Genomic DNA, 12,500 nt, shown 5'->3' with positions numbered 1-12,500 from the left:
AGACATCCAGTTAAAAAGGTACTGGAAAACTGTTAATATACTGTAGTATAAATAGTTTTGGCTGGGTAGCAAATAAGGAGGCACATGAAAATGGGGTATAACCGAGATAGAAGTAGCTCCTTCCATCTATACCCCCATGGTTACACCCAATACCAGAAATAGACCTATTCATACATAAAGAGATACATAAGAATGAACCAAATTTGCCATTAAAAGTAATCGTTCAACAATACATTACACTGTAAATAATTTCTAACCTCCCCAACTTAAAATTTTCTAGTGACTGGTCACATCTAAATTTTTCAATTGCCCCAAGTGAAATTCTGTAAATTAAAAAATTTAATTCTCGGGAGGTTAGAACTTTTTTTTTACAGTGTAATCAAGCATACAACAACATGACTTAAATATTCAAAAGATCCAAAATCAGGTAGAGCACTTGCAGCAGTGTCTATTCCTCAGTGCAATATTAAAATATCAAAAAGAGCAATAGATCATGTATTTGTTTTTACAACAGAATTGATAGCAGAATTGATTCTGACTCAAAATCAGCTCTGCAAAGATTAGAAAGTGGAACATCCTCAGCAAGACGAGATATTTTAAATGAAACATTACAGAAGTTATGTAAAGGTCAATGAGGAAGCTGACAAACTGGCAAAGGAGTCGTTGAAAGATCCTGAGATCAGCATCAGAGCACCGACGAGTAAAGCGGAAATTAAGGGGCTGATTGGAACTGAAGTGAAAAAGAGGTGGCAGAGGATATGGGACAGTGAAATAGAGGAAGACATCTGTATAATATTCAAAGAAATGCGGGGGTGGAAAGAACAACAGTTAATAACAGGAAAACGGATGTGATAATGACAAGATTATATGTATTTGGGCATACAACACTAAATCAAAGTTTATATAAAATAGGTAAACATGAGTATGGGGCGCCGTTTGTAAAGCGGCTCACGCTGAAAATAACAGCAACATTTTGTCACATTTAGCTTCAAACAATGTTTAAAAAACTGGTATGAATTTTTGACGGTCACTTTTTACCACATTTACAACAATATTTGTCAACTTAGAGATATTTTAAATAGTTAAATCTAAATATTAAATGTTACACCTAAATGTTAAATGTTAAATCTAAATGCTAAATCTAAATCTAAATGCTAAATCTAAATCTAAATGTTAAATCTAAATCTAAATGTTAAATATAAATATAAATATAAATGTGAAATCTAAATATTAAATCTAAATCTAAATGTTAAATCTAAATGTTAAATCTAAATCTAAATGTTAAATCTAAATATTAAATCTAAATCTAAATGTTAAATCTAAATGTTAAATCTAAATCTAAATGTTAAATCTAAATGTTAAATCTAAATCTAAATCTAAATCTAAATGTTGAATCTAAATTTAAATGTTAACTCTAAATGTTAAATCTAAATCTAAATCTAAATGTTGAATCTAAATCTAAATGTTAAATCTAAATCTAAATATTGAATCTAAATGTTTCGGGTGAAACTAAATATTTAACTAATATGCAAATTCAAAATGCCGGTAACAGGAAGTGCCAAAATAAAAGCTCGAGGTGGTCAGTGTGTGTTTATAGCATGGTTTATAGTGTCAAATAACGAATAAAAACCATCTCATCCGAGGAAATGGACTCTTGGACATAGATTATCGTGATAATAACTACCTAAAATAATAAACACGTTTGGAGAAACTGTATTTGAAGAGTATGCTAGTGTCACTTTTATGAAAAGTGCGGGACTTATGACCTGTAGCCATAATAGCCAGCCACTAGGGGGCTCACTTTGACTGAATGTCATGTCATCGCTCTGTCATCACGAGACTCTACAGTTTCTCCAAACGTGTTTATTATTTTAGGAAGTTATTATCATTATATTATAGTTATTATTATGAGATGGTTTTTATTCGTTATTTGACACTATAAACCATGCTATAAACACACACTGACCACCTCGAGCTTTTATTTTGGCACTTCCGGCATTTTGAATTTGCATATTAGTTAAATATTTAGTTTCACCCAAAACATTTAGATTCAACATTTAGATTTAGATTCAACATTTAGATTTAGATTTAGATTTAACATTTAGATTTAACATTTAGATTTAGATTTAACATTTAGATTTAGATTTAACATTTAGATTTAACATTTAGATTTAGATTTAATATTTAGATTTAACATTTAGATTTAGATTTAACATTTAGATTTAACATTTAGATTTAGATTTAATATTTAGATTTAACATTTAGATTTAACATTTAGATTTAGATTTAATATTTAGATTTAACATTTAGATTTAACATTTAACATTTAGATTTAACATTTAGATTTAGATTTAACATTTAGATTTATATTTAGCATTTAGATTTAATATTTAACATTTAGGTGTAACATTTAATATTTAGATTTAACTATTTAAAATATCTCTAAGTTGACAAATATTGTTGTAAATGTGGTAAAAAGTGACCGTCAAAAATTCATACCAGTTTTTTAAACATTGTTTGAAGCTAAATGTGACAAAATGTTGCTGTTATTTTCAGCGTGAGCCGCTTTACAAACGGCGCCCCATACATGAAACTGGTAATTTCGATAAATATGGATATCCAGAAACAGCAAATCTAGAATGTACAGCATACAATAGAGAAGGACTTAAATGAGTTCAATACATGAGGAATTATAATTTTTTTAAATGATACAGGACTGGTAAAAAAGATTTAAATCAATTTTGTGTGTGTGTGTGTGTGTGTGTGTGTGTTTTCAACCAATTAGTGCTTCATACTCCAATCCAGTAGGTGGCGGACAATGCACCTTTTAGTTGGTTTGCCAACCAACAGAAGGAGGTCTGGGTAATTAACGCTGCGTCCCAATTCGCCTTCTTATACTACGCCCTAAAAGTATGTACTATTTTTGTGAAGAAAAAGTAATTGCCCTGTCAATCTAATTGTCACAGTTAAAATCCTCCATTCAATCTAATTTAATTTTAGAGAAATGTAGTTGCAAGTAGAGGTCTTCACGGGTCCAAAAATTCGTGCCCGAACCCGAAAGAGACCCGTAATGCGCTAAACTGAACCGACCCAGACCCGTCTATTATTTCAAAAGCTGGACCCGGACCCGTGCAGATCCGAGAAATGCCTAACCGGACCCGACCTGGACCCGTCTATTATTTGAAAGCTGGACCCGAAACCGCCGGGAAGACACAGACCCGACTGGACCCGATTGTCACATATTCCACTTTAAACTGCTATTACAAGTCAATAAACCTGTTGCGAAAAATACAACTTTTTGTCTTACCTAATTTAAGGAGCCGTGGTAGCGTAGTAGTCTCCTATCCCTTCCTTGTAACGTTCCTTGTAACGTTCAAAAGTCCACTTGATGTCACTGTGACGGATGACAAATGCAACTTTGCACATGTAACTTACATTATAATAACTAGAGCCCGACCGATATATCGGCAGGCCGATATTATCGGCCGATATTAGGAATTTTCAAAACTCGGTATCGGCATTTATAACGGCCGATAAAGGAATATTTCAAAAATAAAATAAAAACGGACGAAACACCCTTCAATCATGTTATGAGTGTTGGCGTTGAATAGTTTGTCCACCAGAGGGCACTCTACACCGTCCCTGTTGGCAACACTCGTGTATAATGCGCCACACATTCTGCAACCTGCTGATCCAGCCAGAGTCGGGCAGAGAGAACCATAGATATCATATAAAGGCTAGATGTCTCGTCCGCGCTGCTGGCCAATGGAGCTCGACATCCGCACACGGCGGCCATCTTACGACAGGGTGCTCGCTCACTCATAACATGGTGCATGTACTTTTAAATAACCATAACTTGCTCAATTTTCTACCGATTTTCAAACGGTTTGGTTTGTTATAAACGTCAGAGATGTAGCTATTATACTGCATACATATGAATAATTATGTTCAAAATGTTTAAGCATTCAGAATTATAGCCACGTTAATAACGTTTGTAAGAAACCAAACCGTTTGTAAATCCGTCCAGAATTCAGCGAGATAAGAGGATTTGTGTGCGTGCTGCTCACTCACCTTAAAGTAACAACATGTAACTTTTCAACCTTCATAATATATTTCCAAGAACCTTGTGATAGTACATCGACTTACAGTAGGTTGAATGAGACGTCTGCCAGAGCCTGACGGGGTCTGTATCGCTTTTACTGGCATTATGTAACTTCGGGGTGCGGGTAGTAACCTGCGCTCAAAAAGAACTACAAAATTCGACTGCTTTACGGCATACGTCACTTTGCCCACCACTTCCTCAAATGTGGCCAACCAGCGCGTTTGTTTTCGTACGTCTGTTTTCGTCATGGCTGAAGCAGCAGCGAAACGTAAGAAGTCCAAGGTTTTGTCGGAGTAGAGTCGGAAGAGGAAAAGGGAGAGTGATAAACTGAAAGACAGGACGAGGATCAATATTGATCGAGCGTTTGCTCGCTGGCGTGAGCTAATGGAGGAGGAGTGTTGCCAGACCGATGCTGACTTGGCCGTCATGCTGTTGAACTAGTAAGTAACTGTAAATTGCTTGCATACTATCTTTAGTTTTTCTAATCTGTTGTCTGCCTGGCTACGTTACGGAAACTATCTGGTCCTCCATTTATCTTCATGAATCAGCTAGAAGATGAGCGAATTATCAATCTGGTAGCTAGTAAACACTAACATGGTAGTTTTAGATGGTTAGGATGCTATCGCTATCATTCTTGTTCAGATTTGAGCATTGCAATCGACATGCAAATCGCAAATGTTTGAGTTAAAATGTTTAGTCTACTAAACATGTATAAATTATGAAAGGGGGAAGATTAATAATATTATCATTGCCCATATGAAAAAAACCTGCATGCTTCATATACAGTAACCGTAAATCATTTTACGACAGCGGTAATCGACAATTCCGCTTCCAACCTGTAGGGCAACCGCAGAGGAAAAGTTCCATGTTGTTGCTTTAATTCACAGAGCCCTGTCCAAAGATGGCCGCCGGTGATGCCGGAAGTGACTCCGCCTTAAGACATCTAGCCTTTATATATATCTATGGAGAGAACCGCGAGTGAGATCATCGGTGAAGTGTGTTCATGGTGAGTTGGTCAAGACTCACGAGACATACATTGCTTGAATAACAATTAAAAGAACATCCCTATCAGTTCTCTTAACTCAAATAAGGATGACAAAATTCGTGACTCATGTCCAGTTTTGCTGCGGTTAAATAAGCCGAGAGTGAAGCGGAACAACGTGACGTAGGCTATATTCACATAAAATGTTAACACTGCAGTTCACAAAAGTTCATAATGTGCATGTGCTTTAAAGCTTTGTCGGTTAAACATTTAATTTTAAATACTGATGCGCTGTTTTAACGTGTGCGTTTCTCAGCGCGTACGTGAAGCTCACATGCACTAAAAGCCTTTCTACCAGCGCCTGGATACTGGACTAAGTTATCTTTCGAGTATTATTGTGCTAATACTGTTAAATACACACAAGATTTACATAAACAAAGTCGGTTGTCTAAAGTGAAGGCAAAATTGAGAGAAAATCTGCTTGTCAAATGCGTGTACATTAGACGTGTCGTGCTCAGCTCTTAAAGAGACAGTAGCAATTGTAAACACATTGCCGCTTGTCCTTAAAGTGATAGTTCACCCAATAATAAAAATGATCTCATTATTTACGCACTCAAATGTTGTTACAACTGTATTAATTTCCTTCTAATATTTTTCTAATATTAATAGTTTGAAGAATGTGGGTAACCAAACAGTAGCTGGTCCCCATTGACTTCCAAAGGAGAAAAATATACTATGGAAGTCACTGGGGTACATCAACTGGTTACCCACATTCATCCAAATAACTTATTTACAACAGAAGAAAAAAACAACTTGAGAGAGTAAATTATGACAATTTGAATTTGTTGACAATTTGAATGTGAAATTGTTGTTTTTGTTCAAAGGACTAAACGTTTAGTCTTAAAAAAAATCTTTTTATACATTTTATTTATCAGATACTTTAATATATTTTGATGTTCCTCTGTTCTGTTGTGACAATAAAAGAAACAAGTTTCTTTTTAAAATGCATTATCATATTATTTAATTTAAAACTCATAAATAACTACAAATAACTAATGTTAGGGAAATCTGTTAATGTTTTGTTGCGCGTTTCTGAAGAAAAAAAAGAAAGAAAAAATATCGGCCGATATATCGGAATATCGAATTTTAAAACCAACAAATATTTGTATCGGTATCGGCCTTCAAAATCCTTTATCGGTCGGGCTCTAATAATAACATAATAACTTTGACTGTTTGCCCTTTTGAACTAACGTTATAATAACGATTGCTCGTTCAGTGCCATGGCCGCTGCCGTTATTTATTTGCTATCATCTCCGTGCTCTCTGCTCTGCATCGAGTCTGAATCTGACCACTAAAACTTTAAGATTAAAGGGATAGTTCACTTTGAAATTAATTTTTGATATGTTTTAGCTTACCTCAAGGGCATCCAAGATGTAGGTGTCTTTGTTTCCGCAGTAGTTTCAATTTTGATATTTTTACGTCAAACCGTTCTTGTCTGTCAGTCATATAATGCAGGTCGATGGTAACCGTCTCAAAACACAAGCACAAATTAAAGTCCAAATTAAAACAATTCCCCATCGTCCAAATTAAACAATTCCCCATCATAAGTACACATTGATGGCCTAAGACACGAAACGAGCGGTTTGTGTGAGAAAACGAACAATATTTATATCGTTGTTATCTCTTGAAAACAGCACATGTCCAAATGATCTGACGGCGCGGGCAGGTATAGATATATACATAGATGTCGCCTTGGCTACGGTTTCGTTCCAATGAACTGCAGTAGCCAAGGCGACATCTATGAATATATCTATACCCGCCCGCGCCGTCAGATCATTTGGACGTGTGCTGTTTTCAAGAGATAACAACGATATACATACTATTCGTTTTCTCACACAAACCGCTCGTTTCGTGTCTTAGGCCATCAATGTGTACTTACGATGGGGAATTGTTTAATTTGGACGATGGGGAATTGTTTAATTTGGACGATGGGGAATTGTTTTAATTTGGACTCTGTGCTTGTGTTTTGAGACAGTGACCATCGACCTGCATTATATGACTGACAGACAAGAACGGTTTGACCTAAAAATATCAAAATTGAAACTACTGCGGAAACAAAGACACCTACATCTTGGATGCCCTTGAGGTAAGCTAAAACATATCAAAAATTAATTTCAAAGTGAACTATCCCTTTAAACAAGACGGTTAATTTATATTGTAAAATCTAAAGCTCGGTTTGGCGGTCCCTCACTGAAACTCTGGTAACTGGTTGCCATAGAAACATGACACGCGCTTGAGACTGCACATGCACGCTAGCTGGATCAACCTAATATATGCTTTTTAACGCAATTTATTTTGAGTGTCCTAATTTTACAAGTTGCAAGTTACAAAAAAACACAAGCAGTGTCTAATCACGGCCGGGTTGTCTCCGAGTCTGATCTAATGACTCCGATCGCATGGGTATTACAATGTTAAACAGACCCGGGACCCGAAGTAATAAATTCGGACCCGACCCGGACCCGGCTGATCATTTAAAATATAGACCTGAACCCGTACGGGTCCCGGGTCGGGTCCCGGGTCGACGGGTCTTGGGTTCACTGTGAAGACCTCTAGTTGCAAGTTCATCTGCCAGTCGTGGGTCTTTCATGCGGAGACTCTCCTCATGTGTTTGCAATTTGAATATAATGATGCATTTAAAAGTTAATGGCTAAACGTATCTTTACAAAAGTTCACAATGCTGCTGCAGATGCAATATAATGTAGACAACGTTGAATAAATACATTTTCGTCAGGTTAGAACCCACTAGAACGTCACTCAAACCCCTTTATCTAAACCTCTCACTTCATGTCTGTAGTTTTCTAACACTTTTCACTCGTGTTTGTAGTTCTAACCGAATCCTCGTCCAACGCGCGATGGGTTGTGGGCAATATTAGCCGTTAGAGTGTGCATCGATCTGCACTTCGGATTCTGACCAGAAATAGTAGACCATCCGGGTATCTTTGGAACACTAATTTCAACATAGCCTACTACAATTTGGGATGTACTAATTCTGTTTTCGAATACTATTTAGGACGGATAGTATGCAAATTGGGACGCATTACTGTTTTGTTTGGACGCCATATTAGGGGGAATCGCGCTGCCTTTTTGCTATAGTAGCCTATGTTGAAGGGACAGTTCACCCAAAAATGAAAATTCTATCATTTACTCACCCTTATGTTGTTCCTAACCTGTATGAGTTTCTTTCTTCTGTTGAACATGAAAGAAGATATTTTAAAGAATGTTGGTAACCAGACAGTTGATGGACCGTGTGTGCCGTCAACTGTCTGTTTATCAACATTCTTTAAAATATCATTTCAGTGAGCGTTTAATATACTCAATTTCTTAGGCGACAAAGCAACACAGCTAAAAGTATTTCTAATATGCTAGACCTTTTATTGAAAGTAGCCTATTTTACCAGTTGAGACATGCCTTCACAAGCACCCGTAAGAGCTGTGATGTTAGTGATGTTAAAAAAGCATGAGAATTGTCTGTTTCTCACTCAAATCTGCTGTGTAACTTCAGCAGACATGGAATATATTGCAAGGAGCTTTTCTCACTGCCTAAAAGTCCCCACCTCTATTAATAGTCAACAAATAAACATTACATTCTTGTTCATCTGTTATTCTCTAAAAAGAAACATCAAGAGCTCATCTCATCAAGAAGACGCCTCAAAGTTTGTACTTCCCCACACAATCATGTTTCAAGTCAGTCAACAACAACCCTTTGTTCAAATCTGGACAGCATTATATATATATATATATATATAAAAAAAAACATTTTACCACATGGTGCTAACAATAAAAAACATGGAATGCATTGACATGAAGGCTAATTAAAATATTAGTTTCTTGCACGCAAGTTCACAATACTCGCACTAGATTCTCATTTGTACATCCTTCTTACTTCTGGGAAATTAGAGTTGCCTGTACACACACACACACTGACCTTTATACATCTGAACCACAATTAACACGTTCTCGGCCAAAGAACTAACCAAAGTCCGCTTTCACATTTCTTTCTATGTGCAAGAGAACAATGTGGCATTTGATACCGAACTCTGCTGGCATGAAAATGTCATGTCAGGTCACTTACGGGAAGTAATTAAACCAGAGAATTAGAGCAGACGAGAAATCTGAGGTAAAATCTGCTGGGAAATGTTAAGAATTGCCAAGATTCTTTGGCGTCTCTATTCATGCAGGTGTGAAAGCATGCAGTTTCCAGTGGTTTTCGTCCTTCAGTGCAATTGGCCACAAATCTACGTAGGTGAGGTTCCAAAGAAAGAAAACCACAAAGGCCTCAATACAGAAATACACAACATCGTACTGCTAAAAACTAGGCAGCTTTGTAGAACAGCAGCCAAGCAAATATAAAAGTGACAGAGAGACGCTGAAATTATTTTATTTCAGTCACTTGGCTAACATGGGCCGAGCAAGGGTAAATGTTTAAGGTTGGAGAGTTAAATATTTGAATGTTGAATTATTTGGACAAGAGTTTTTAATCAGCCCACATGATTTCGGTGACCCGTCTTTCTGAGCATAGACGTGAAAATGCACTATCCAAACTGAAGTGGTTGTACTGTAATTTATGAATGCATTGGTATACAGAGCTAAGGCTGGTCTCTTTTTAAAGAAGACAGCAGATTATTGTAGTAAAGTAAAGGCACTTCAAAAAATGAAAGTGTAAAAAAGTAATACAAGTTTAAGTTTACTGTAAAACAAATGTATTGAAAATGTAAACAAATGTAATATAAAACATTTTATATTTTAATCTAAATATATATTTTACAAAATAATTTTTACTCTTTAAAATCAAAGCCATTTCTCCAATCAAGTTGTGTTCCAAATTTAAAGTTAATTGCACAAAAATGTAAGTTTCTATGAGATTTTGTTTAGACGTAATACCAAAAATAGCCATATTTCATTTATTTGATGCATTAAAAAATTAATGAATTTCTGTCACAATATCACTTCTATCACAAAACAGTCACCAAATGTGGAGTCTCAGACCTTTCCTATATTATGTGTTTTGTCAAGATTAGAAAGTTTTGATTGTAAAATAGTTTTATAATATGAAACATGACACCGCCCACTAGGGGGAGGAGCCTACTAAAAGGATTTAAAGTACTGTTTCCATTGTAATGCAATGTCTAATTTCCAAACGGATGAATTTGGATTTTTTTAAGCTTTCAAAATGATATCTAATTTATGATGATTACTAAAACATATGATGAGAAGTAAAAGGCAATAATAAAAAAAAACGGCAAGTGGGAGGATGACAGTTAAGGGGTTAAAGAATGACAAACAAGCCTTGACAAACAAACACACAAAAAAATCCTATGGGTTTTTAATGGGGTCAGCGGTGGGCAGAGATGTTTCAGTGGTGAGAGCAACTAACAGTTCACACACTGCTTTCACCAGTGTGATCTTACAAAGACAAAATAAGACAAGAATAAAAGCAAATAAGCAAAACTTGAAGGAATTCTTTGGGTTAAAGTCAATCAACAGCATTTGTGAGAATATTTTGACTTATCCTTTTTAATTCATTTTTGTGGAAGATAAAGCAAAAAAAGGTACATTATTCTGTTCACATGTATTTTTCGAAGCTGTTTATGTAATCATTTCTACAGTACTTGTGTTAACAAGCACGAGTTGAGGCTAAACTATTGGAACAGCGAGTATTTTAACATTTATTGATTGGGCCCATTCACTTCAATTGTACTGTGCTGTTTAATACTAGCCTAGAAATCTAGACGCACCCTAGCGGCAGCATAATGTATTTCGCAGCCAGGTGGGTCTAGCAACTCTCAATAAACCTTCTCGCTGCAAAAACCCAGATTGGGTCAGGCCAATCACGTTGTGTATAGAGTAGGCGGGGGCGGGCTTAACATACACGACAGAGTTGCGACGGTTCTCTGCTACTTGAAAACAAAGAATGGCGGCTGCTGCTGGCGAACAGTCTTTCGAATCGGCTTTGGCCGCGACTCTGGAGGACTTGGAGTTAAGTTTTTCTTTGAGAAAAGAGCAAAGAACGGCACTTAAGTCATTCTTAAAAAAGGAAGATGTGTTCGTCGTTTTGCCGGCCAGATTCAAAAGTTGAATCTATCAACTAACATTAGCTCCGCTGTTGGGAAAACGCTCTGGTTGGTTGAAGCGCTGTCCTATTGCGTGCAGAGGGAATTTGAAAGACAGCCGTATATCCCGCCCCTCGGATTGAGCCGTGACTATGGTGAGTTTCCAGACCAAACATCTTGATGTAGGTCTGGCTTGCCAGGCTAGTTTAATACCCCAATGTAGCCAAGATTTTATTATGTTTTTAAGGAGGGACTTAACTGTGAGAAAACAGTGGAAAATGTATTTTGTAGTAATCAACTTTACGCCACAAATGCTGTGAACTGTGCTAAACTTGTACGGAAAATTCCTTGAGGTTAAGATAATATCATATGGTTAATGATTCAAGCAGATTTGGTATGATCAGCATTAAATGTGTAGGTGACATGGTTTTTTGTTTGTTTAAAAAAAAAAAGCTTCAATGGTAACATTACATTTTACATAATTTACCTTCAGAAGTTTCAGTTACACTTTATTTTAAAGTCTCCTTGAGGTGAAAATCAAGGTTTTAATGTTATGTATATGTCTATGTGGTGTATTTAAAATGCTTTAAGACAAACCATGTGTAAATTAATAAGTCGACAGCATTGCTGAGTATTTTCTCCTTAAAACTGCAGTGAAGCAAAGACAGTCTCAAAAACACGGTTTTATATCGCTGGTGTTTCTGACGTCACAAACTACCTTGTAACCAATCAGATCAACGTGTGATCGTCAACCAGTGGATCTCTGAGCTGAGTGAGTGAGTGGAGGCGGGGCTCATTTGCATATTCATAGAACCACGTATACTAAATGAGGCAATGGTGTCGAGTTACATTCAAGATATTTTTAGGCACAATTTTTTGTCAAGGACAAAATCTTTAAATATGTCATTTTGGTGATCAAAGATGAGTTTTAAGGGATACAATTATTGACTACAGGGGGACTTTAAGGTGTCAATGTTACAGTTTAATTATGCATTTAAGTACTGAGTAATATTAATTAACTACACGTACTTACTATAGGGTAAGGATTGGGGTTTGGTTTAGGGTTAGTTGCACGTAAGTACATGTAACTGTAAATTAAAGTGTTACCATAGTTTCTTATTTTTAAAAAATTGGCTGTCAAATGTCACATCCAATGACATAAATTTGATCGCTCTGTCAGTCAGTGTACTAATTAAACACAATGTGAATGTCTGTCATGTTTAGAGATTAAATATGAGTCCTCAAACAAACACTGTAACCAGTTTCCTGGTAACCAGCACTTAAGAGTATCAGTAACATTTGGCATC

The sequence above is a fragment of the Scardinius erythrophthalmus genome (genome assembly GCF_964197995.2).
Source record: "Scardinius erythrophthalmus genome assembly, chromosome: 3".
Lineage (NCBI taxonomy): Eukaryota > Metazoa > Chordata > Actinopteri > Cypriniformes > Leuciscidae > Scardinius > Scardinius erythrophthalmus.
Note: the sequence above shows the minus strand (reverse complement) of the source record.